Genomic DNA, 27,463 nt, shown 5'->3' on the forward strand with positions numbered 1-27,463 from the left:
TCAGAAGAATCTAGATAACAAGCTTATGAGCAGCGACTAATAGAATGGTATTTAACAGGGAGAAATGCAAGATTGCACATCTGGACAAGAAAAACAAAATTACATCTACAGAATGGGAGGAATGAACTAAGCAACAGCACGTGTGAAAAAGACTTGGGTATACTAATAAATCACAGACTGCAGATGAGTCAACAGTGTGATGCAGCAGCAAAAAAGGCTAACACAGTTCTGGGATGTATTAACAGAAGCATACAGTCTAGAGCACGTGAAGTAATTATTCCACTCTACTCCTCCTTGGTCAGACCGCATCTGGAATACTGTGTCCAGTTTTGGGCACCACATTTTAAAAAAGACATCGAAAAACTGGAGCAAGGTCAGAGAAAAGCTACCAGGATGGTGATCGGACTGCAAACTGTGTCCTATGAGGAACGGTTAAAGGATCTGGGAATGTTTAGCATGCAAAAAAGCAGAGACTTAATAGCTGTCTACAAATATCTGAAGGGCTGTCACAGTGTAGAGAGATCATCCTTGTTCTCATTTGCACATGGAAACACGAGAAGCAATGAAATGAAACTAAAAGGGAGAAGATACAGATTAGATATTAGAACAAACTTTTTGACAGTGAGGGTGATCAATGAGTGGAACAGGCGGCCACGAGAGCTGGTAGGTTCTCCTTCAATGGAAGTCTTCAAACAGAGGCTGGACAGACATCTGTCTGAGATGGTTTCGTGAATCCTGCATTGAGCAGGGGGTTGGACACAATGACTCTGTAGGTTCCTTCCAACTCTAAGGCTACGGCCCCGCTATCAGTATTTGGTCAGTATTTTTTCTCAGGAGTGGGAGCCAAAACCAGGTGAAGAACAATCAGAGAAAAGGTATAATAGTAACAAGTCACCGATTCTGCATTTATCACCCACTCCTGTTTTTTTCTCCCACTCCTGAGAAAAAATACTGACCGAATACTGACCAAATACTGATAGTGGGGCCGTGGCCTTACATTCTAGGATTCTATGATTGTACTAACATATCAATGGCCAAAATCTTGACATTTAAACCCCACCCAAAGGGACTCCTCCAAAATGGATGGCACCTCTCCAAAAAACTAGTTTTAGGGCATGTCACTCCTTTTGTGGTCAGATATCTCATCAAAATCAGCATTGTTAGCAAGTAAGCCTGTTTGTAAGGGAAGTTGTCAATTTATTCATAGATTTCCAGGAGTAATTACAGAGGAATTAAACAATCCTCTTAGAGGTTATCTTTTTATCATCTGTACCTTTAAGAAGCCTTGAATCAAGTTTATTTATTTCACAATATTGTAGGATGTACCAGTGTGCCCAACATCATTCAACCACTTAAAAACCGGTATCAATTTGTGATTTAAATGTTCCGGTGTCGGTGGGGCTTCTGTTGATACCCATCACTCCCCTTCGCTTATGACGCTTTTGAACATATCTGCTGGGATGCCCTCATTAAAGGACCCTTTCGTCATCATCTTCCTACTTCCATGAAACCCAGCAAGTAAAAAAAATAAGACGAGATAAAAAACATGGCAGGTTCAAGTCCCCTAGGGAAAAGTAATTTAAAAATGAAAGAGATAATAAACAAATAAAAGTTTAAATCTACCCTTTTCCCAATACGTGAAGAGATAAAAAAAATGATATTCTTATTTTTTTTCACCATTTTCAGTACAACATATGATATAATCAATATAATTTAATAAGTGATGAGCGAACATGCTCGCCACTACTCGGTACTCGCCCGAGCATCATGGTGCTCGACAAGCTAGGCGCCTGGCGAGTATTTCCGGGTTGCTCGGGCGGGAACTCGGGTCCCCTCCCTGCATGTTTGGCGTTCTTTAGAGAGCCAATGAACATGCAGGGATTGCCTGCCATGCACTGTAATGCCGTAGCCATGGTGGTTGTGGCATTACAGTGATTGGCTGGCCGCACAGCGTCATCAGGTCTATATCAGACCTGGAGCCGCCATGCTCGTCACAGTCACTCCGGATCAGACAGTGTAGGGAGAGGTGCTGCTGCGTCAGGGAGAGATTTAATCATGTATTAGGTAATGTAGGGAGAAAAACAGTACATTACACATATCAATCTTAACAAATAGTCCTTCTGAGGACTAATCCATCTGCAGAGATATCAGGCAGGCAGGTTGTATATAGGCAGGCAGTGTATATAGCAGACTGCAGTGCATATAGCACAAGAGGCTCCATTCCAATTCTGTCTTCTGCTGCTGTCAGATATTTCTATACAAAGGTCCAGGTCTCAGGGGCCAGGAATAATTTTTTTTGCATCTTAATCCTCATTATTTGCTTAAAAAGCAATCCAGAGAACACCGTTTTTCTGCGCCATTTGCTTGTTGGCACTGCAGAATACAGCCAGGTCCTTTCCATATTACAGCGCTAGAAATCCGGCTATTTAAAACTGTTTTCTCTGTCACACGGATCACATATACGTTGTCAGAAAATACTGCCATTTCTGGCCTCCATTAAAAATTTCTTTCAGTGTGTCAGTGAAGCAATTCACACCAGTTTGCTGGTCAAACTACTTACCTACAGGCCAGGTATTTAAAACTCTGTTTTCTCCGTCACACGGATCACATATAAATTCGCTCCAAACTAAGTCATTTGTAGTGAGCGTGGAAGATACTGTCCTCCATTTAAAATGGGCAAGGCATGTGGCAAGGGACGGGGAACTGGACATAATGGTAATGGTGCATGCAGAGGCCGAGGAATAGGCCGTGGGCAAGCCGAAATTGTGCCACAACAAACACCCACATCTTCTCGCCTGACCTTTCTGTCCCAATTTCTAGGGGACCGCAGCACACCACTATTGAACCCAGAGCAGTGTCAAAAGGTTGTTGGTTGGATAGCGGATAATGCTTCCAGTCACTTAGCCACCACCACCACCACCCTGTCTTCCACACGGTCAAGTCTCAGTAGCCGTGAGTCTGGACCACATATTCCTCACCCTGATCCTCCTTCCTCCCACCATGCCGAGTACCCAGAGACAACTGATCCCACACTTGGACACTCTGAAGAGCTGTTCACTTTTCCATTTATAGATTCGGGCCTCTCGCCCGGTCCACTTGAAGCGGGGCAAGAGGAGATATTTGAGCAGCCACGGTCACATGAAGGCGATGGTGGGAAAGTGTCACAAGAGGTGGACGATGATGAGACACAATTGCCAGAAAATCAGGAGGAGGACCAGGGTGCGGAAGTGGAAGACGAGGTGGTGGATGATATAGTAACAGACCCAACCTGGCAGGAGGACATGCAGAGCGAGGACAGCAGCACACAGGGGGAGGGAGGCAGAGCACCCCAACAGGCAGGAAGAAGAAGTGTGGTGGCCGCAGACAGAAGGCAGGCAACCGTTCCCCTTAACACAAACACGAAGGAAGTTGCCAGTACAACTGTTAGGTCTTCCCAAGTCTGGTTGTTTTTTAAAGACTCTGCTGATAACCCCAAAAAGGCCATTTGCAACACCTGCCAGGCCAGCATCAGCAGGGGTGGCAAAACGACCAGCCTGACCACCACCAGCATGATCAGGCACATGGCAGCAAAGCACCCGACTTTGTGGGCCGAACCCCAGGCTCCAGGAACAGTGTCTGCGGGTGGCACCATTGCTTCTTCCGCTGTTGTGCATGCAAGCCAATCCCCTGTCCATGGTGCATACGAAGATGCCTCCTGCCCTGCACCTGTCGTTGCACACTCTCAAGTAGCAGCATCACGAAGTACGTCCATGTCCTTGTCCCAGTGCAGTGTTCAGTTGTCCATACCCCAGTCCTTGGAACGCAAGTGCAAATATGCAGCCAACGCCCCCACAGGCCAGACTACTAAATTCTCACATTTCACGACTGCTTGCACTCGAAATGTTGCCTTTTAGGCTCATGGAGACGGAAGCATTCTGCAACCTGATGGCGACGGCCGTCCCTCGGTACTCAGTCCCCAGCTGCCACTATTTCTCTCGGTGTGCCGTCCCCACATTACACAAGCACGTGTCCCAAAACATTAGCCATGCTCTCAACAATGCAGCTACCGGTAAAGTCCACCTAACCACAGACAAGTGGACAAGTTCTTGTGGGCAGGGACGGTACATCTTGCAGACGGCACACTGGGTTAACATAGTGGAAGCTGGGACCCAGTTGGACCATGGGACGGAACACGTGCTCCCGATGCCAAGGATTACGGGCCCTAGGTCAATCAGGGTTGCCCCGACGGTCTACAGCTCCTGCACCTCATCCTCCTCAGCCTCCTCCTCCTCTTCAGCCTCCATCTCCGAAATGACCACATCAGACTCAAGCTGGAAGCACTGCAGCACAGCCTCGGCCAAGCGGCAACAGGCTGTGCTGAAGCTAATATGCTTAGGTGAAAAACCGCACAATGTTGAAAAGTTGTGGACAGCTCTGAAAGAGCAGGCAGATCTGTGGCTCACACCGCTGAACCTACAGCCAGGCATGGTCGTGTGTGACAATGGCCGGAACCTGGTGGCGGCTCTGAGGCGAGGCGAGCTCACACACGTACCATGCCTGGCCCATGTGCTTAACCTCGTGGTTCAGTGGTTTCTCAAATCCTACCCGGAGCTGCCGGATCTGCTTGTTAAAGTAAGCCGCCTGTGTGCACATTTTAGAAAGTCAGCTACAGCTTCCGCTGCCCTTGCCGTGCTTCAGCAGCGTTTGCAGCTTCCGGCTCACAGACTTGTGTGTGATGTCCCCATGCATTGAAACTCTACACTGCAGATGTTGGGAACGATTTGTGAGCAGAAGAGGGCATTTATTGAGTACTAGCATTCACAAGGCCGTCGGTATTCAGTTCAGACTCTACACATAAGACCTCAGGAGTGGACATGGATGTCAGACATATGTACCATCCTCCAAAACTTTGAGGACTCCACAAAGATGGTGAGCGGAAATGACGCCATAATTAGCGTCACCATCCCGCTTCTCTGTCTTCTGAAACGCTATCTGCTCACACTCAAAGAGGATGCATTGCAGGCGGAGCACGATGAGATGGAGCAAGGAACCATACAGGGTGATTACACATAGCCAAGGCTCATCTAATTCCAACGTGGATTGGGTGACAATGAGGAAGAGGAGGAGGAGGAGGAAGGACAGGAGCTAGCTTCATGCACTATAGACGGTACTACCTGCACAGCTGTCATACCGTCTGTTCAGCGTGGATGGCCAGAGGACAGAGAGGAGGAGGAGGAGGAGAGCATGGTCAGTCATCCTCTTGGTAAGGACACGGAAGTCTTGCCTGTTAGTAGTCAGGCACGCATGGCCAAGTTTATGTTATGCTGCCTTTCCCATGACCCTCACGTTCTCAAAATTTTGGGTGACAGTCATTACTGGTTGGTGACACTTCTAGACCCATGCTACAAGGAGAACTTTATATCTCTTATTCCTGAGGCGGACATGTCTACAAAAATGGGGTTGTACCAGAAGGCCCTTGTTGCGGAACTATTAAAAAAATTCCCATTTGAAAACGCTGGCGGCAGAGGGCACACTTCGTTGGACAACCAAGAAGTACAGGCAAGAGAGACACAACTTCAATCCAGCAGAGGCAGGGGAACACTGTCAAAGTTCTGGGAGAGTTTTCTCAGACCCTCCTATCGGACAGGCCCCGAGGTGCGGGGTACTCTTGTAAGGGGGAAGACAGGGGTGTAAGTACTTTCAGAAGAAGGGATCCGGAACTGCCGGGGCCGTACCTCTGGTTGCAGGGGGAAGACAGACTGCGAGCACAGGAGTCAGGTGACCGGAAAACTGGTGGCGTGGCTAGAGAGAGGGAGAGACGGGGATTTTTGCGCGGGAAAGCGGCAAGTGAGTTCTGCTCAGGAGAGCAGTTTGAGAGGGTCCAGGTTCCTGGCTCCAGTACTGGGAGCAAGATCCGAGTGCAGTGGACCGGAGGAGTCAAGCCGACTAGAGGGAAAAGAGATGCAGGGTCCGTGGAGCCGAGCACGTGAGGTGCACTGTTATGGACTAGGGGCTCAGCGGGTAAAACCGGAGACCGCCCGCTGCCACCAGAAGACGGAGCATTGTTTGGGTGAGGAAGCCTGAAGAAAGCGTCACCAGCATCAGCTGGCAACTGCCTTCTGGAGGATAAAAGTCAGCTAAGTGTAAAAACTGTTGTTTACAACCGGTTTGACTCAGCTACATCTAGTTAAACTGTGAACTGTCATTTATAGACTTCTACCTGCTATTTCCCTTGTTTTTCCCCATATTTTCCCCTGTTACTCCCTGCGTGGAGATTTACCCTGTTATCATAAACCTCCCCTGTTTATTAACCCTGTATTGGCTGCTCTGTGTTTCTGTGTCACTGAATCTAAAGTACCCATGTTACACTCTCACAAGGAGTGCAAAGTTTGGGAAGATGCTGAGGGAGTACCTTGCCGACCTTACCAACGTCCTCCGTGATTCCGCTGTGCCTTATAATTATTGGGTATCCAAGCTGGATATGTGGAATGAACTGGCTCTCTATGCCTTGGAGGTCCTGGCCTGCCCTGCCGCCAGCGTTTTATCACAGCGGGTTTTTAGTGCCGCTGGTGGAATACTGATAAGCGCATCCGCCTGTCAACTGAAAATGCTGACAGGCTGACTCGAATGATAGCAGCATAACATAAACTCCAATCCAGTGTCTTTTCTTGGGAGGTGTATTCCTATGCACCTTTTCACACTCACACATGGGTATACTCTTCCTGATTTTGGTTATTTGCTCTTGTCCTCCTTCTCCTCATCCTCCACCACCATATCACCAGGGTGACCGTGGTCCGTGAAGCAACACACACCTAATTTTTTTAAAGGGTGTTTATGATGCCCGTAAAAAAAAATTTTTATACAGTATGTTCATGCATACCCCCCAGGGGTAAATGTTTGTCAGCCCATACACTTAGTGCATGGGCATTACAAGTACAGGAGTCCCGCTCCTTTCTAATGGGAATATTTTTTTATGAGGCCCTCCTCCACGTCTCTTCCAAGGGACATTGAAGTGCCTCCAAATTTTTGGCAGCCCTTCCATTCACTGCATAGGCCAACACTATGGGAGACTCTCTCCTTTTTAATGGGAATTTGTCATTACTGTGGCCCTGCTCTGTGTCTTTAAATTCTTAGTGGGGTTTTTCCTAAAATTGGTCAGCCGTTGGACTCACTGCATACCCTATAACTGTATAGCAGACTCTCTCCTTTCTAATGGGAACATGTGGTACTTGTTACTGTGGCCCTGCTCTCTGTGTCTTTAAATTCTTAGTGGGGTTTTTCCTAAAATTGTCAGCCGTTGGACTCACTGCATACCCTATAACTGTATAGCAGACCCTCTCCTTTCTAATGGGAACATGTCGTACCTTGTTACTGTGGCCCTGCTCCATGTGTCTTTAAATTCTTAGTGGGGTTTTTCCTAAAATTGTCAGCCACTGGACTCACTGCATACCCTATAACTGTATATCTGTCCCTCTCCTTTCTAATGGGAACATGTCGTACTTGTTACTGTGGGACCGTCCAACCCTGCCAAGAAGCAGTCCTGGCTAAGAAAAGTGTGTGGAAAGGTTCCCGGACACTCTATGGCTGCTTTTTTACTGAGGAGGAAACACACGCAAACACCGGGAGAACATACAAAGTTCTTGCAGATGTTGTCCTTGGGATTTGAACCCAGGATCCCAGCGCTGCAAGTCTTCAGTGCTAACCACTGATCCAATGTGCTGCCATTCACCCTCTAATATCTAACAGGCTAGAGAAACTTGCACCTACTGCCACTCTATCTTCAGCTCCTTTGTGAGAAAATGTATTTGGGCAGCCACTCAGTCTACCAAATAAAATTCCTGAGAAGGAAATTGGGGATGGCTTCGCTACTGTTACTGGGGGCAGTGCTAATACCATGGTGTCGTACCATAGTTTGCTGGAAATATTTCAGGCTGGTAGGAGGCAAGCAAATTCCCTAAGAAAAGTACCAGCAGTAATGTTCAGGGACCCGTGCTTGTAGAAGACGGAGACAACACCGGGAGAAATAGTGACGGCTGGGGACCGAGTATGGACACGAGGCATGAGGCATGTGGTTGTGAAAAGCTTCCGCCTCCACGAGCCTAAAAGGCCACATTTCAAGTGCAAGCAGCTTTAGAGGACTTCCTGTGAGAAATGACATGCAGGGTAGATAGGGTTTCCCTCTATGCCAGTCCTTTCACCGAGCTAAATACAACTGTCAGCAAAAAAAATTGTGGACTGGCTCCGTACTGTCCCTGACCACATTCACCTGTCCACGTGTTGGTGGTTAGGCGGTCCTTCCCAGTAAGTGCACTGGGGAGGGCAGGGGTAATGTTGTTGTGCTTGTGGAAGGCAGAGGCGATACCGGGAAATATAGTGGTGGCTGGGGACAGAGTATGGAGACCCAGCCGCCGCCGGCATAAGGATGTGAAAAGCTTTGCTTTCTATACCTCCAATTAGAAATGTAGTATAGTATTTTTGATTCGCTATCTCTCTTACCTCATGTGCAGGCATCGCAGGACCTTAGGTATCCATGGTTATGACCACTGGTGTAGCGTCGGCGTCCCTGCCTCCTGCTAGGCAGGGACGCTGTTCCCCTCACCTCTCTGCTCCGTGCCCGGCGGCTTCCTCCCGCTCTGCTTGCAGCGCTCGCTCTCCCCCGGTCACTGTGCTTAGGGCGCGCGCGCGCGCGCGCTCCCCCTCTCTTAAAGGGGCCGCGCGCGTTGCCCTAAGGAGTCCCCGGCCAATGGCCGGAGGATCCCTCCATATATAAGGCACCTCCTCCAAAATGGAGGTGCCCGAGCAATGTTGTTGCACTGTTCACTACTCTGCTTCAGCCCTCAGGTCCTGTTGCCTGTTACCTGCCTGTTACCTGCCTGTTACCTGCCAGTTGCCTGCCAGTTGCCTGCCAGTTGCCTGCCAGTTTCCTGCCAGTTTGCTGCCTGATTCCTGCCTGTCATCCGCTTTCCTGCTTGCTAGCCTGAGGTCCCACGGTCTGCCTTCCGACACCTGTCAGTCTGTCTATGGACCAGCTTACCCGCTCACCTGGGAGCGCTCACCTGCTACCTGTCTGCTAGCCTACCTGGAGGCTCCGCCGTCACGTGCTGTGACCACCTGCCAGTCCAGAGACTCTTGCCCGCTCACCTGGGAGCGCTCATCTGCTACCTGCCTGTTAGCCTACCTGGAGGCTCCGCCGTCACATGCTGTGACCACCTGCTTATCCTGAGACTCTCGCCTGCTCACCTGGGAGCGCTCATCTGCTACCTGCCTGTTAGCCTACCTAGAGGCTCCGCCGTCACATGCTGTGACCACCTGCTTATCCTGAGACTCTCGCCTGCTCACCTGGGAGCACTCATCTGCCATCTACCTGCTAGCCTACCTGGAGGCTCAGCCGTCATAGGTCGTACCTGCCGTTTACCCAGAGACTGCCCCGGTCACTTGCCGTGACCTCCTGCCCGTTTACCCAGAGACTGTCCCGGTCACTTGCTGTGACCTCCTGCCCGTTTACCCAGAGACTGCCCCGGTCACTTGCCGTGACCTCCTGCCCGTTTACCCAGAAACTGTCCCGGTCACTTGCTGTGACCTCCTGCCCGTTTACCCAGAGACTGTCCCGGTCACTTGCCGTGACCTCCTGCCCATTTGCCCAGAGACTGTCCCGGTGTCACGGGTGTGTTGCCACGAAGATCGTCACGAGTACACAGCCTGACTTCTCGCAGCTGACTTGTTGGTGCTTTGTGTTTTCTCGGCAGTGTAGGAGTTAATTCTCTCTCTCTCTGGGCTAGCTGAGGTCCAGCCTCGCCCAGCTGCAATCAATGCTTCTTTAGTGAGACTCCTTTATATTCCTGCAGGTCTGTTTGGGAGGTGTCGGTGAAAGCTTTTCATTCAGACTTACAGAGCGGATCGTGGTGTTTGGAGTTGCTGAGATAAGTGTATTTGGAAGTGTGTTTTCCCTTTCCTCGCTTTATCATTTATCTCCTTTCCCGTTGGTGTTCCCTCTGTTGTAGTTGTTTAGAAGTTGTATGCAAGGTGGTTTTGGTTTTTCCCTTGTACTGTCTCGTTCGTCTAAATACTGTGTGTGGGCATATTATTTCTGGTTCCCTATTGTTGTGATCGGGGTCCTTCTCAGGACTAGATTACTTAGGTGCAGGGATCCTCAGAAGGTAGGGGTTACGCTGGCGGCCTGGACCTCTGTACCTTTAACAGTACCTCCAGGATGAGGGATTAGTCAGGGCCCCAGCTTAGGGTCAGCTTAGGCCCCCTACCTCCAGTATTCTGTGACAGTGTGACATTTTCACCGACCATCTTAGTTTTTCTCCAGCTACCATGGATCCAGTAGCCGGTCTAGCTCGGCAGTTGCAGAGTTTGTCCATGGGGCTGGCGGACGTTAGGTCCAAGGTTTTGCATCCTCTGGAGCAAGCCGGACCAGAACCTAAAGTAGCTCTCCCTGACAGGTTCACTGGGGGGCGGGACAAGTTTTTTGTTTTCCGGGAGGCATGCAAATTGTACTTTCGGCTGCGGCCTCGGTCATCGGGCAGTGAAGAACAAAGGGTGGGAATTGTCATCTTGCTCCTACAAGGGGACCCACAATCTTGGGCGTTCTCTCTTCCCCCAAGCTCCCCGGTTCTCCAGTCAGTGGATAGGTTTTTCGCTGCTCTGGGACTCGTATATGATGACCCAGATCGGATCTCCCTTGCTGAGTCTAAGTTACGTAGGATTCAGCAGGGAGATCGTCCGGCGGAGGAATTCTGTTCGGAGTTCCGTAGGTGGGCCACGGACACCCAGTGGAATGACCCGGCTCTTAGGAGCCAGTTTTGTCATGGTTTATCCGACAAATTACAGGATGTGTTGGCACAGTATGACTCTCCCGCGTCACTGGAAGCCGCTATGGCCCTTGCTATTCGCGTTGACAGACGGCTTCGGGAGAGGTGCGGGATAACTCTACCCCCTGTAATGTCTCCACCTCCTACAAGGTCCCCTCATATGGTGGTTCCCCTGGTCAGTCCGGAGGAGCCTATGCAATTAGGAGGGACATCATTTCGGGGAAGGGGACCGGTGGTGCGCCATAAGACAGGAAGGTGTTTTCTCTGCGGGAAAAAGGGACATTTTATTGGGGGGTGTCCATCCCGTCCCTTGCAGAGTAAAGAGTCGTCGAAAAAACTGTTGATCCCAGGTTGTGTGGTGGACGGCAATCTGGGAGTAGGTATTTCGTCCCTAGGTTCGTCTCAGTTTCTCGTACCGGCGGAGGTGGTGGTGGGTACGAGAACTGAGAGGATATCTGTTCTTCTGGATAGTGGGGCCGGGGCTAATCTGGTTGATGCTCGGTTTGCCCGGGTTCAAGGTATGCGATTGAGTGAGTTGGCTAAACCCATCCCCATATTCTCGATCGATGCCAGACCTCTCGGTCAGGGAAGTTTTTTGCAAGCTGTGCATGGCGTAAAACTTCAAGTGGGGGCAATACATAAAGAACTGTTGTCTTGCTACGTGTTGGAGGGTCTTCCCACTCCTATAGTGTTGGGCCTTCCTTGGTTAGCTAAGCATAACCCGGTTATTAATTGGCAAACCAGAGAGATAAGCCAATGGAGTAAATTCTGTAATAAAAACTGCATGAACACGGTCATCGGTGCGGTTACTCCTTGGGTCTTACCTCCATTTCTGGCGGACTTTGAGGATGTATTCTCGGAGAATGGGTGTCAGGAACTACCTCCTCATCGCGTGTATGACTGTTCTGTAAAACTGCTCCCTGAGGCCAAGTTACCTAAAGCTAGGTTGTATAACCTTTCTGGTCCTGAGAGGCAGGCCATGAAGGATTATATTTCTGAAAGTCTGGCTAAGGGGCATATTAGACCTTCATCTTCTCCGGTGGCCGCGGGGTTCTTCTTTGTTAAGAAGAAAGATGGAGGCCTACGCCCTTGCCTGGATTTCCGTGAACTTAATCGGATTACGGTCCGAGATCCGTATCCGCTCCCACTTATTCCCGATCTCTTTAATCAGATCGTGGGCGCCAAATGGTTCTCTAAGTTGGATCTCAGGGGGGCGTACAATCTGATTAGGATGAAGGAGGGGGATGAGTGGAAGACGGCTTTTAACACTCCGGAGGGGCATTATGAGAACCTTGTCATGCCATTCGGTCTGACTAATGCCCCGGCGGTGTTTCAACACTTTGTTAATGATATTTTTCGCCACCTGGTGGGACAGTTTGTTGTCATATATCTGGATGATATCTTAATTTACTCGCCGGATCTGGTGTCTCATCAGGAGCACGTTAGACAGGTGTTACAGATCTTGCGGGATAATAAACTGTATGCCAAGTGGGAAAAGTGTGTGTTCGCCGTACAGGAACTCCAGTTTTTAGGCTTCCTGGTTTCAGCGTCCGGTTTTCGTATGGACCCTGGGAAAGTGCGGGCAGTTCTTGAGTGGGATCGGCCGGAGAATCTTAAGGCACTACAACGTTTCCTGGGGTTTGCTAACTATTACCGGAAGTTCATTCGTAATTTCTCGTCCATGGTTAAGCCTCTCACAGACATGACTAAAAAGGGGACGGATTTTTCTAGGTGGTCTGACAAGGCTTGTCAAGCATTCTCCTCCTTGAAAAAATGTTTTGCCTCGGCACCCATACTCATTCAACCTGATGCGTCTCAGCCATTCTTTGTAGAGGTAGACGCTTCCGAGGTAGGGGTGGGAGCAGTATTGTCACAGGGTTCGTCCCCTGGTAAGTGGCATCCGTGCGCTTTTTTCTCTAAAAAATTGTCGTCCGCTGAGAGGAATTACGATGTCGGCAATAGGGAACTCTTGGCCATTAAGTTAGCTTTTGAGGAGTGGCGCCATTTTTTGGAGGGGGCAGTTCATCCGGTCACCGTCATCACCGATCACAAGAACCTGCTATATCTGGAGTCCGCTAAACGTCTGAATCCCAGACAAGCTAGGTGGTCATTGTTTTTTACCAGGTTTAATTTCGTCGTTACATATCGTCCTGGGTCTAAAAATGTAAAGGCGGATGCCTTATCTCGTAGTTTCCCTGGGGCCGGGAATACGGACGACCCGATTCCTATTCTTCAGGAGGGGGTGGTGGTTTCGGCAGTATGCTCTGAGCTGGAGGAGGAGATATTGGAGGCTCAGGGAGACGCCCCTGTTGGACCTCCGGGGAGACTGTTCGTTCCAGATCAGTTGCGACAAAAGGTGATCGAGGCACACCATAACTCAGTTTTTGCAGGACACCCGGGGAGTAAAGCAACTGTGGATCTCCTCTCGCGTCGGTTTTGGTGGCCTAACTTACATAAAGAGGTGGTAACTTTTGTCGCGTCCTGTGGGGTTTGTGCGCGCTCTAAGACCTCACATACCCGTCCGTCTGGGGCCCTCTTACCTTTGAAGATCCCGGAGCGTCCTTGGACTCATCTGTCTATGGACTTTATTACTGACCTCCCTCCGTCTTCGGGTAAAACGGTCATACTCGTTGTAGTGGACAGGTTCAGCAAGATGGCACATTTTATCGCTCTTCCGGCTCTCCCTAATGCTAAAACTCTTGCGCAGGTGTTCATTGGGGAGATTGTGAGGCTTCACGGGGTACCCTCCGAGGTGGTGTCTGATCGGGGGTCTCAGTTTGTGTCCAAGTTCTGGAAGGCGTTTTGTGCACGGCGGGGGATGCATTTGTCATTCTCGTCGGCTTTTCATCCTCAGACCAATGGTCAGACGGAACGTATGAACCAGAGCTTGGAGACATATCTTCGGTGTTTTGTGTCAGAGAACCAGGAGGACTGGGCTTCTTTCCTACCTCTGGCAGAGTTTGCTCTCAATAATAGGCGGAGCGAGTCCACTGGTAAGTCCCCGTTTTTTGGGGCATATGGTTTTCACCCCCAGTTTTGTACTTTCAGTAGGGGGGGCTCTTCGGGGGTTCCGGAGGAGGAACGATTTTCCTCATCTCTCGCTTCAGTATGGAGAGGGGTGCTGAAGAATCTGAATACTATGGGGAACCGATACAAACGTATGGCTGATAGGAGGAGAGTGTCTGGTCCGGACCTAAGTGTGAACGATCAGGTATGGTTGTCTACCAGGAATATTAAACTTAAGGTTCCCTCCTGGAAACTGGGTCCCAGGTTCATCGGGCCGTACAGAATCAGTTCTGTTATTAATCCGGTGGCATTCCGTCTTGACCTCCCCCCTACGTTTAAAATTCACAACGTGTTTCACAGATCATTGCTTAAGAGGTATGTGGCGCCGGTGGTACCGTCACCTTTACCTCCCCCTCCTGTGGTTGTCAATGGTAACTTGGAGTTCCAGGTATCGAGGGTCATTGATTCACGCTTTAATCGCCGGTCCCTTCAGTACTTGGTTCATTGGAAGGGGTATGGTCCTGAGGAGAGGATGTGGGTTCCTGCGTCGGATATTAACGCAGACCGATTAGTTCGGGCCTTCCACACGACTCACCCGGATAAACCTGGCCCTGAGGGTCCAGAGGCCCCTCGTAGAAGGGGGGGTACTGTCACGGGTGTGTTGCCACGAAGATCGTCACGAGTACACAGCCTGACTTCTCGCAGCTGACTTGTTGGTGCTTTGTGTTTTCTCGGCAGTGTAGGAGTTAATTCTCTCTCTCTCTGGGCTAGCTGAGGTCCAGCCTCGCCCAGCTGCAATCAATGCTTCTTTAGTGAGACTCCTTTATATTCCTGCAGGTCTGTTTGGGAGGTGTCGGTGAAAGCTTTTCATTCAGACTTACAGAGCGGATCGTGGTGTTTGGAGTTGCTGAGATAAGTGTATTTGGAAGTGTGTTTTCCCTTTCCTCGCTTTATCATTTATCTCCTTTCCCGTTGGTGTTCCCTCTGTTGTAGTTGTTTAGAAGTTGTATGCAAGGTGGTTTTGGTTTTTCCCTTGTACTGTCTCGTTCGTCTAAATACTGTGTGTGGGCATATTATTTCTGGTTCCCTATTGTTGTGATCGGGGTCCTTCTCAGGACTAGATTACTTAGGTGCAGGGATCCTCAGAAGGTAGGGGTTACGCTGGCGGCCTGGACCTCTGTACCTTTAACAGTACCTCCAGGATGAGGGATTAGTCAGGGCCCCAGCTTAGGGTCAGCTTAGGCCCCCTACCTCCAGTATTCTGTGACAGTGTGACACCCGGTCACCTGCTGTGACTGCCTGCCTGTCTTCCCTGGTCGCCACCCGCTTCCTTACAAGGACTGCCCCCTTGTATAAGTTGCTCAGAGGTTCCGCCTCCCAGACCTGTTACAATTTGCTCGGGCCATGGAACCCGGTGGCACCCAAGCTCCCTCGCTCTCGGACCTTTGTCATGAACTGTCCCGACAGAGGTCCCAACAGGAGTCCATCCTGGGTCACCTGCGGAATGTCAATACTCGCCTGGACACTTTGACTGCCCCACCAGCAACCACCAATACCATAGTATCCTGCTCTGGAATCCGGCTTTCTGCACCTCCTCGCTTCGGAGGCGACTCCGCTCAAGCTCGGGGCTTCATTAACCAGTGCACCCTGCACTTTGAACACCAGTCCCACCAGTTTAATTCCGACCGGGCCAAAGTAGCCTTCATCATGTCCCATCTCACGGGAGAGGCACTGGCTTGGCTAAATCCTCTATGGGAGAGAGGAGACCCTCTGGTGTCCGACCTGCCAGCCTTTCTCACGGCTTTCCGGAAGGTCTTCGACGAACCCGGACGGAGGACCTCATCCGCCTCATCTCTGCTACGCCTCCGTCAAGGGAGTCTCACCGTGGGCCAATATGCCATACGGTTCCGTACCCTTGCTTCGGAGCTGGCCTGGGATAACGACGCCCTGGTGTCCGTCTTCTGGGAGGGTCTGTCCGGCCGTATTAAAGATGAACTCGCCGGTCGCGACATTCCTACCACTCTCGACGACTTGATTACACTTGCCACCCGGATTGACATCCGGTTCCAGGAGCGCGCTAGGGAGGTCACCCGTGAGAGGAGGATTCCACGTCTAGTCCCTACCTTCCAGAGACCCATCACTCTCCAGGCACATTCACCTGAGCCTATACAGGTCGACCAGACCAAGATGGTCAAGACCCGTCAAGACTTACGTCGTGCCGAGGGGAGCTGTTTCTACTGTGGCAGTAAGGAGCACCGGATCCGTTCCTGCCCTAAGAGGTCGGGAAACGCATGTGTCTAGGATCGCTCAGAGAGGTCGCCCTAGACAAAAGTAAACCCTTTCCATCCCTGATGCTGTCTGTTTCTATCTTCTGCGGAGAGAACTGCTATTTTGAACTGGCTCAACTTGACTCTGGAGCTGCTGGAAATCTCATCTCTCAATCCCTGGTAGAAAAATACCACATTCCCACCAAACCTCTGGCCGTACCTTTATCTGTCGCCGCCGTGGATGGGGGCCTCTTACCACATCCCATCCAACTCATCACCGAATCTCTGACTCTACAGGTGGGAATGCTGCATTCTGAGAGCATCTCCTTTCATGTTCTGCCTGGACTCTCTCACGCCCTCTTGCTTGGCCTGCCTTGGCTCCGGAGACATGCACCCGTGCTTGACTGGCAGACCAGAGAGGTCCTTCGCTGGGGACAGGACTGCCATAAGACTTGTCTAGTTCCCGTTCGTCCTGCCCGTCCTTCTCCTACCCCAGCCAATCTGCCCGGTCTTCTGGTTCCCTATTGGTCTTATGCGGATGTCTTCAATAAAAAAGAGGCAGAGACTTTACCTCCTCATAGACCATACGACTGCCCAATCGACCTGATGCCCGGCTCTACTCCTCCCTGTGGGCGAATCTACCCTTTGTCCGCTGCTGAAACCCGGTCCATGTCTGAATATATTGAGGAGAACCTGGCCCGGGGATTTATCCGGAAATCTACCTCCCCTGCGGGAGCAGGCTTCTTCTTTGTCAAAAAGAAGGACGGCTCACTCCGTCCATGTATAGACTATAGAGGCCTAAACCAGATTACTGTGAAGAATAAATACCCCCTTCCGCTTATTCCTGAATTATTTGACCGTCTGAGGGGGGCTAGAATCTTCACCAAACTGGATCTCCGTGGGGCATATAACCTGGTCCGTATCCGTCAGGGGGATGAGTGGAAGACGGCATTCAATACCCGGGACGGCCACTATGAGTACCTTGTGATGCCCTTCGGTCTCTGTAACGCTCCTGCCGTCTTTCAAGAGTTGGTCAATGACATCTTCCGTGATCTTCTCTACTCCTGCGTGGTGGTGTACCTGGACGATATCTTGGTCTTCTCTCCGGATCTTCCTACTCACCGGAGGGATGTTCGTCAGGTCCTGCTCAGGCTCAGGCAGAACCACCTCTACGCTAAATATGAGAAGTGCATCGTTGAGCAGACCTCTCTTCCATTTCTGGGCTACATAATCTCTCAGTCAGGTCTACAAATGGATCCAGAGAAACTGTCTGCCATCCAGAAGTGGCCCCGACCAGAGGGGTTGAAGGCTATTCAGCGGTTCCTGGGCTTCGCCAACTATTACCGCCTGTTCATACCGCACTTCTCTTCCCGGACCGCCCCTATCTCTGCTCTCACCCGTAAAGGTACGAACCCCAGAGAATGGCCGCCCGAAGCAGAGGAGGCATTTCTTTCCTTAAAACAGGCCTTCCTCTCCGCCTCGGTGCTGCATCGTCCGGACGGCAACAAACAATTCTTCCTAGAAGTTGACGCCTCCTCCTCCGGAGCTGGGGCGGTACTTACCCAAAAATCTTCTTCCGGAAGAAAGGTAACCTGCGGCTTTTTCTCCAAACTTTTCTCCTCTTCTGAGCGCAATTATTCTATAGGAGACCGAGAATTGTTGGCCATTAAGATGGCACTGGAGGAGTGGCGTTACCTGCTCGAGGGGGCTCTCCACCCGGTAATAATTTACACTGACCACAAGAACTTGGCATATCTCCAGAGCGCCCAGAGACTTAACCCCCGCCAAGCCCGGTGGTCTTTGTTTTTTGCCCGCTTTGATTTCATTCTTCATTTTCGTCCGGCTGACAAAAACATCAAAGCTGACGCCCTGTCCCGATCCTTTCTGGTGTCTGATCTTGAGGAGGAGCCTAAACACATCATCGATCCCGCCAGAGTAATGCAGGTAGCCCCCGTGGGCCTAAATCGTCTCCCTCCCGGTAAGACGTTCGTAACGGAGTCCGATCGGGAGAAGATTCTACACTGGGGTCACTCGTCTAAGCTAGCTGGGCACGCCGGTCAGAAAAAGACCCTCCAGCTTATTACCCGGCACTACTGGTGGCCTACCCTGCACAAGGATGTAATTGACTTTGTTTCTGCTTGTGTGTCCTGCGCCCGCAACAAAGTTCAGAGACACCTGCCTGCCGGCCGCCTTCTTCCTCTGCCTGTGCCTGCTGCCCCGTGGCAACATATAGCTATGGACTTCATAACAGATCTCCCCGTCTCTGCCGGTTGTACGGTCATTTGGGTGGTCTCTGACCGCTTTTCCAAAATGGCTCATTTTATTCCCCTGCCAGGCCTCCCGTTTGCTCCCGAGCTAGCTAAAGACTTTATCCGCCACATCTTCCGTCTCCATGGTCTGCCTCTCCACATCGTGTCGGATCGTGGGGTTCAGTTCACCTCACGCTTCTGGAGAGCCACATGTAAACTGCTCGACGTCACCCTGGACTTCTCCTCCGCTTACCACCCACAGTCCAATGGTCAAGTGGAGCGGATCAATCAGAATTTGACCAGTTACCTCCGGCACTTCGTTAATGCCCACCATTCAGACTGGGTGGATCTCCTACCATGGGCCGAGTTCTCTTACAACAATCACGAGAGCGAATCTTCTTCTAAATCCCCGTTTTTTGTAGTCTTCGGTCAGCATCCTCGGATCCCTTTTCCTGTCTCCACCTCTGTGGACAACCCGGCCGCGGAATCTCTCGTTAGCAAATTTTCCTCCATTTGGGAGAGTACCCGATCCGCACTCCTTCAGTCGTCCGAGCGGATGAAGAGACACGCCGACAAAAAACGCCTGGATCCTCCACAATTCCGTCCCGGAGATAAAGTCTGGCTCTCATCCAAATATGTCCGGCTCAAGATTCCTTCCTATAAGTTAGGGCCTCGGTTCATCGGCCCACTAGAGGTTATCAAACAGATCAACCCGGTGGCCTATAAATTGAAACTCCCGGCCAACTTACGGATCCCTAACTCCTTCCATGTATCTCTTCTCAAACCCGTGGTACTTAACTCCTTTTCCAAGTCTACAGGTACGCCTCCTGCTCCGGTTTCTGCTGAAGACGAGTTTGAGGTAGAGAACATTCTGGCCACCAAAAGGGTAAGAGGAAAAACCTTTTTTCTGGTAGATTGGAAGGGGTTTGGTCCTGAGGAGAGAACGTGGGAGCCCCGGGAGAACATCCATGCCCCTCTCATCCTTGCTAAATTTCTGTCTGGCCTAAAAAAGGGGGGGCCTAAAGGGGGGGGTACTGTAGCATCGGCGTCCCTGCCTCCTGCTAGGCAGGGACGCTGTTCCCCTCACCTCTCTGCTCCGTGCCCGGAGGCTTCCTCCCGCTCTGCTTGCAGCGCCCGCTCTCCCCCGGTCACTGTGCTTAGGGCGCGCGCTCCCCCTCTCTTAAAGGGGCCGCGCGCGTCGCCCTAAGGAGTCCCCGGCCAATGGCCGGAGGATCCCTCCATATATAAGGCACCTCCTCCAAAATGGAGGTGCCCGAGCAATGTTGTTGCACTGTTCACTACTCTGCTTCAGCCCTCAGGTCCCGTTGCCTGTTACCTGCCTGTTACCTGCCTGTTACCTGCCTGTTACCTGCCAGTTGCCTGCCAGTTGCCTGCCAGTTTCCTGCCAGTTTGCTGCCTGATTCCTGCCTGTCATCCGCTTTCCTGCTTGCTAGCCTGAGGTCCGACGGTCTGCCTTCCGACACCTGTCAGTCTATGGACCAGCTTACCCGCTCACCTGGGAGCGCTCACCTGCTACCTGTCTGCTAGCCTACCTGGAGGCTCCGCCGTCACGTGCTATGACCACCTGCCAGTCCAGAGACTCTTGCCTGCTCACCTGGGAGCGCTCATCTGCTACCTGCCTGTTAGCTTACCTGGAGGCTCCGCCGTCATGTGCTGTGACCACCTGCCAGTCCAGAGACTCTTGCCCGCTCACCTGGGAGCGCTCATCTGCTACCTGCCTGTTAGCCTACCTGGAGGCTCCGCCGTCACATGCTGTGACCACCTGCTTATCCTGAGACTCTCGCCTGCTCACCTGGGAGCGCTCATCTGCTACCTGCCTGTTAGCCTACCTGGAGGCTCCGCCGTCACATGCTGTGACCAGCTGCTTATCCTGAGACTCTCGCCTGCTCACCTGGGAGCACTCATCTGCCATCTGCCTGCTAGCCTACCTGGAGGCTCAGCCGTCACAGATCGTACCTGCCCATTTACCCAGAGACTGCCCCGGTCACTTGCCGTGACCTCCTGCCCGTTTACCCAGAGACTGTCCCGGTCACTTGCTGTGACCTCCTGCCCGTTTACCCAGAGACTGCCCCGGTCACTTGCCGTGATCTCCTGCCCGTTTACCCAGAAACTGTCCCGGTCACTTGCTGTGACCTCCTGCCCGTTTACCCAGAGACTGTCCCGGTCACTTGCCGTGACCTCCTGCCCGTTTGCCCAGAGACTGACCCGGTCACCTGCTGTGACTGCCTGCCTGTCTTCCCTGGTCGCCACCCGCTTCCTTACAAGGACTGCCCCCTTGTATAAGTTGTTCAGAGGTTCTGCCTCCCAGACCCGTTACAACTGGCAACTTGCTAACTAACTGTGCCTTTATCAGTGGACGTAACCCTGGATACCTAAGGTCCTGTGATGCCTGCACATGAGGAAAGAGACATAGCGAATCATAAAAACTATACTACATTTCTAATTGGAGGTATTTGCTAGTATTATTATTATTACACCTACTACATATTGGGATAGGATCTTGGAGATGGGAATACCACTTTAAGACTAAGGAAGGACCCTCTGGTGTCTGCAGATTCTAAATTGAGCCCCAGAAACATTGAGTAATGTCTCTGTATCAAATCTTATCATATTATAAAAACGTTCATCACATGGATTCAGCATATTATTCAGTGGCTCATTGGGGCCATGTAGAGCTCAAATGATTATTTTCAATGTGTGTCACTTTTTCACTATGTGTCCTGTCACTAGGAATCGTGGTGCAGTTCCCCTGTGAGCGCCCTCCTAATCAGCCTTGCTGGGGAGTGTGTGTCCTATAATGTATATGCCCCAGAGTCTCATGTGATGTATGTGCCCCAGGGTCTTCTGTGATGTATGTGCCCCAGTGTTTCATGTGATGTATATGGGTCCCAGTTCCTCCTGTGATGTATATGACCAGCGTCTCATGTGATGTATATCCCCCAGCATCTCCTGTGATGTATGTGCCCAAACCCCTCATGTGATGTATATGGGTCTCATGTGATGTATGTGCCCCAGTCCACCTATGATGTATATACCACAGCATCACATGTGTTGTAGGTGCCCCAGTGTCTCCTGTGATGTATATGCCCCAGCGTATCACGTGATATATATGCCCCAGCCCCAGAGTCTCATGTTATGTATATGCCCCAGCATCTCCTGTGATGCAAATGCCCCATCATCTTCTGTGATGTATATGCCCCAGCATTTCTTACGATGTATATGCCCCAGCATCTCCTGTGATGTATATGCCCCCAGTTCCTCCTGTGATGTATGTTCCCACTGAATCTGCGGTGATGTTTTTTCCCCAACCCCAGTGTGTCCCTTTGGAAGTGCATTGAGCTGTAGGGTGCATTGCTGCAAAAGGGGGGAAAAAAAAAACCTCTTTAAATCTTCTTCCTTAGCGAGTGTGAACGAGCTGAGTGTGACCGGAGCTTAAGTGCAAACGGAAGTAAGTGTGTGACTTGTTGTTCAGTGACTTGGATTCAGGGAGTTTGGAAGGGAGGAATTTGGACTAAATTGCTGTCTGTATTTTAGTAATTCTTTACATTTCTTTTTACCTAACATTTCTGTCTAGTGCAATTCCCATTGGGAAATGAGCTCCATTATTGGCACTGCTATCCAGTGTACATCTTGCCACATGTATGCAATCCTTGAACAGCCGGTCGTGGGTGCATACTGCTGCGTGAGATGTGTGCACGTTGTGCGTTTGGAAGCCCACGTACTGGACCTAAATGAGCAGCTGGCAACACTGAGATCCATTGACAATATGGAAAGGAGTCTGCTGCTCACTGAGCAGCTGCTCACTGGGGTAGATGTGGGGGAGGGTGGTAGTAGAGAGCTGCAGGACAGTGAGGCAGCTAGCTGGGTGACAGTTAGAAGGGGGGTAGAGGGAAGAGTGCTAGGGAGGTTAGTCCTGATCTGGCACACCCCAATAAGTTTGCAAAGTTGGCAGATGAGGGGGGTGTCGGTACAGGGGTAACACTGCTGCAGCAAGGCATGTCCCCTGAAAGCCGGAGGAGTGTTAGCTCCATTAAGGGGGGGGATAGGAGAGCAGGGCAGGCCAGGCAGGTGCTGGTAGTGGGGGACTCAATTATTAGGGGAACAGATAGAGCAATCTGTCACAAAGACAGGGATTGTGGAACAGTGTGCTGCCTACCTGGCACTCGAGTCCGGCACATCGCTGATCGGGTTGACAGATTATTGGGAGGGGCTGGTGAGGACCCAGCGGTCATGGTGCACATTGACACAAATGACAAAGTTAGAGGTAGGTGGAAGGTCCTTAAAGATGATTTCAGGGAATTAGGCTGCAAGCTTAAAGCAAGGACCTCCAAGGTGGCATTGTCAGAAATACTACCTGTACCACGTGCCACGCCAGAGAGGCAACGGGAGATTAGGGAGATGAATAAGTGGCTCAAGAACTGGTGTAGGAAGCAGGGATTTGGGTTCCTAGAGAACTGGGCCGACTTCTCGGTTGGCTACAGACTCTACGCTAGGGACCGGCTGCACCTTAATGGGGAGGGTGCAGCTGTGCTGGGTGAGAAAATGGCTAGAAGGTTGGAGGAGCGTTTAAACTAGGGATTGGGGAGAATGGGTATTCATTTTATAGATGGGGAAGATAGTGCAGATAGTGACCTGGGCACAAATAAAGAAATTGGGGGTGGGGTTAGAACAGTCAATAAAGTAAGAAGGAATAGAGGTACAGAGAGATACATAAAATGCATGCACACTAATGCCAGAAGCCTGACCAACAAAATGGAGGAATTAGAATTAATTTTGTTGGAAAATAATTATGACATGGTGGGGATATCTGAGACATGGCTGGACGAGAGCCATGACTGGGCAGTTAATTTACAGGGCTATAGTCTGTTCAGAAATGACCGTACAAACAAGCGAGGGGGGGGTGTTTAATTACTGATAGGGGTTTGTTATAAGTCTCCAAAAATAATGGAAGAAGAGGAGAATATCCTTGTAAAGCAAATAGATGAAACAGCGACTCAAGGAGAAGTCATTATTATGGGGGACTTCAACTACCCTGAAATACATTGGGGGACAAAAACCTGTAGTTGAAGCTAAGGTAATAGGTTTTTGACAGCTATGAGAGACAATTACCTTTCACCACTGGTTCAGGACCCAACAAGAAGGGGGGCACTGCTAGACCTAATATTAACCAACAGGCCAGACCGTATATCAAATATACGAGTTGGGGGTCACTTGGGTAATAGTGATCACAAAATAATAAGTTTTCATGTAACCTTTAATAAGATGTGTAGTAGAGGGGTTACAAGGACACTAAACTTCAGGAAGGCAAATTTCCAACGGTTAATAGATGATCTTAGTGCAATAAACTGGGACGATATCCTGAGACATAAAACTACACAAAGCAAATGGGAGACATTTATTAACATCCTGAATAGGACCTGTGCACAATATATACCCTATGAGTATAAACATGCTAGAAATAGGAGGAAACCACTATGGCTAAATAGAGCTGTAAGGGGCGCAATAAGTGACAAAAATAAAGCATTTAGAGAACTAAAGAAAATATGTAGTGATGAGGCATTAAATAAATATAGAAAATTAAATAAATTCTGTAAAAACCAAATCAAGGCAGCAAAGATTGAGACAGAGAGAATCATTGCCAGAGAAACTAAAAATAATCCCAAAATATTCTTTAACTACATAAATAGTAAAAAACTAAAAAATGATAGTGTTGGCCTCCTTAAAAATAGTCTGGGTGAAATGGTGGATGAGGATGAAGAAAAAGCCAATATGCTAAATGATTTTTTTTCAACCATATACACACAAGAAAATCGCATGACAGAAAACATGATTAGTGATAACAAAAATTCTCCATTAAATGTCACTTGCTTAACCCAGAAGGAAGTACGGCAGCGTCTAAAAATCACTAAAGTTGACAAATCCCCAGGCCTGGATGGGATACACCCGCGAGTACTGCAGGAATTAAGTAACGTCATAGGTAGACCATTATTTTTAATCTTTAAAGATTCCATAATAACAGGGTCTGTACCATAGGACTGGACGACAAGCTCACGTTTAGTGGCCAGTGTCAGGCAGCTGCTGCAAAGGCAAATAAAATAATGGGATGCATTAAAAGAGGCATAGATGCTAATGAAAAGAACATAATTGTACCTCTATACAAGTCACTAGTGCGACCACACTTAGAATACTGTGTACAGTTCTGGTCTCCGGTGTATAAGAAAGACATAGCTGAACTAGAGCGGGTGCAGAGAAGAGCGACCAAGGTTATTAGAGGACTGGGGGGTCTGCAATACCAAGACTGGTTATTACACTTGGGGTTATTTACTGTGGAAAAACGAAGGCTTAGGGGTGATCTTATTACTATGTACAAGTATATGAGGGGACAGTACAAAGACCTTTCTACTGATCTTTTTACTCTGAGGCCAGAGACGGGGACAAGGGGACATCTTCTACGTTTGGAGGAAAGAAGGTTTAATCATAATCACAGACGCGGATTCTTTACTGTAAGACCAGTGAGACTATGGAACTCTCTGCCGCATGATGTTGTAATGAGTGATTCACTGTTAAAATTTAAGAAGGGCCTGGATGCCTTTCTTGAAAAGTATAATATTACAGGTTATATATACTAGATTCCTTGATAGGGCGCTGATCCAGGGAACTAGTCTGATTGTCATATGGAGTCGGGAAGGAATTTTTTTTCCCAATGTGGAGCTTAGTGTTTGCCACATGGGTTTTTTTTGCCTTCCTCTGGATCAACATGTTAGGCTTTGGATTGAACTAGATGGACTTAGTCTTCCTTCAACCTTAAAAACTATGTTACTATGTTTATGCTCCAGTCCCACCATCTTTTATGTGATGTATAGTCTGCAGCCCCAGCCCCAGTGTCTCCTATGTGATGTACAGTACAGACCAAAAGTTTGGACACACCTTCTCATTCAAAGATTTTTCTGTATTTTCATCAAGAGAATGCCAAGAGTGTGCAAAGCAGTCATCAAAGCAAAAGGTGGCTACTTTGAAGAACCTAGAATATAAGACATATTTTCAGTTGTTTCACACTTTTTTGTTAAGTATATAATTCCACATGTGTTAATTCATAGTTTTGATGCCTTCAGTGTGAATGTACAATTTTCATTGTCATGAAAATACAGAAAAATCTTTAAATGAGAAGGTGTGTCCAAACTTTTGGTCTGTACTGTATATATAGCAGTATCAGTGTTTCCTATGTGATGTATATGACTCGCCCCCTGGGCCGTGGGACCGAGCTTCAGTGTGAAGATGGGGGTAGTAGTGGCAACCCGATCCCGTGGCTCAGGGTGGTCAGACCAAGTGCTGTGGCAGTCTATTTGTATGGTTTTGAATGTCCGACTGCGCCACCTGTGGATTGCGGTCAGAGTGAACCGCCGCTGCAGGGCAGACCGCTGAGGCTGGTGTTGTGGGTGCAGCAGAGAATAGTATAACTCCCCACGGGAGGAGTGTAGCTCAGTGCAATGAGCGTAGATGGTGGGGATTGTGGTGCAGGGAGTCCCAGTACCGTTAGTTCTGGCGAGGTTAGAAACACAAGAACAACGTGTTGAAGTCCAGGGTCTTTTACTCACAGTTCGTATACTCCAAGCCACTTCGGTACAGGTAGTGACTGCCCAAGCCGTGCTGCGTTCGCCAGGTGAGGGGCTCGGTCAACCCCCAGGCAATTCAGGAGCATGGCACAGAACTCCCTTCTATCCTTCCTCTGGCCGTGCCCCACCAGTGACCAAACTTCTGTCCGGCTGCCTTGGGCCTTCTCTGAGAGAACTTCCCTGGCCCTATGTGGTGCCTTCCTAGTAGGTTTAGCGAGGGGTCGCACCAATAAATGATCACGACCTCCGGTTCTTGGCTGAGGATTATTTGCCTCCACCAACTTGGGATCCGGTACCCTTTCCTTGCCTGACCCGTCACCCGTAATCTCCTGGGTCCTTAGGGTCCCTTCTACCTTCGTGTTCCTGGGCCTTTCTATTCTTTGGTTCCTTCTCTTTCTGTTATGTTCCTTTCTCTTCTCTCCCTCTCGCCCTGCCCGTGTCCCTGGGCCTGGCTCTGGAGCAGAACTCCAGCGGAGCCTCTGCTCCCCTTCTCCTCCACTCTCACTTTCTCCTCACAGACTGGACACTGTTCTAAGATGGTGCCCACCTTTAATACCTTCTCCTCCGTGTCTGAGCCCAGGTGACCTGCATCCAATGAGCGCCTTCCTATGCCCAGAAACCAGCCCCTATCTGCTCCCACATCACTAGGGTTCCCCCCCTCCCCACTCCAGCCAGGGACATAGTCAGTCGTGCCTGCATACTAATGGGAGCACCGTAGAGCTGTCCCCCGGAAATGAGGAGTGTATATGTGTGCAGCTAACTGAGCCCTGATCCATACTCCATCCTTACCCGGGAGTGGAATACCACACCTCTGGTTGAGGTGCAATACCCCTGTAGCGGCCGAACCCTCGGGGCGCTACATATATACTGCAGACCCCTTATCTGCTTGAGTTATATAAATGTAACATGAGCAGTGAAGAATTTCCCACTGTAGGAGACATGTAGTGTTATCTACACCTGTGTTCAGAACTTATTGCTGGGAGTTCTTTTCAAAATTCATTGGAAAGCGTCGACTGTACTCAAGACCTACACAAATCTGGAAAAGAAGTTGCAAGTAGCAACATCATCATTACCGCCTAACATCATACGTCGCACCAAAGAGAAGGAGTTCTAGCCATCGCATTAGGGTGAGTTAATTAAATGTTTGACCAAAAATAGCAGGATGAATTTCAAGTTGACAATTTTGTATGGCCCCCGAATGATGGTATAAATATCGAATTCCCCCTTGGCAGGATAAATGTTTCCCACCCTTCCCCTAACCATTATACGTAATAATGATATGGGTGACATAATAGCATTCAATCTAAATTCAAGATAGTAAAGAGAATAAAAGGATTATCGAGACCGAAATTTTTTTTAAGCAGGCTCAAAATGCTGTAAAAACATTTTTAAGAAGCCATACTTATCTTAATGATATCCTACTTCTCCTGTTCTGGTGTGGCCTGAGTCCCCTACCGGTCTCTGCTTCGCGGTTTCTCTCTACAGACAGGCAGTGACAATTCAACCAATCA

The sequence above is a fragment of the Phyllobates terribilis genome, unplaced genomic scaffold (genome assembly GCF_046119375.1).
Source record: "Phyllobates terribilis strain yellow unplaced genomic scaffold, ASM4611937v1 Scaffold_10__3_contigs__length_209671492, whole genome shotgun sequence".
NCBI lineage: Eukaryota > Metazoa > Chordata > Amphibia > Anura > Dendrobatidae > Phyllobates > Phyllobates terribilis.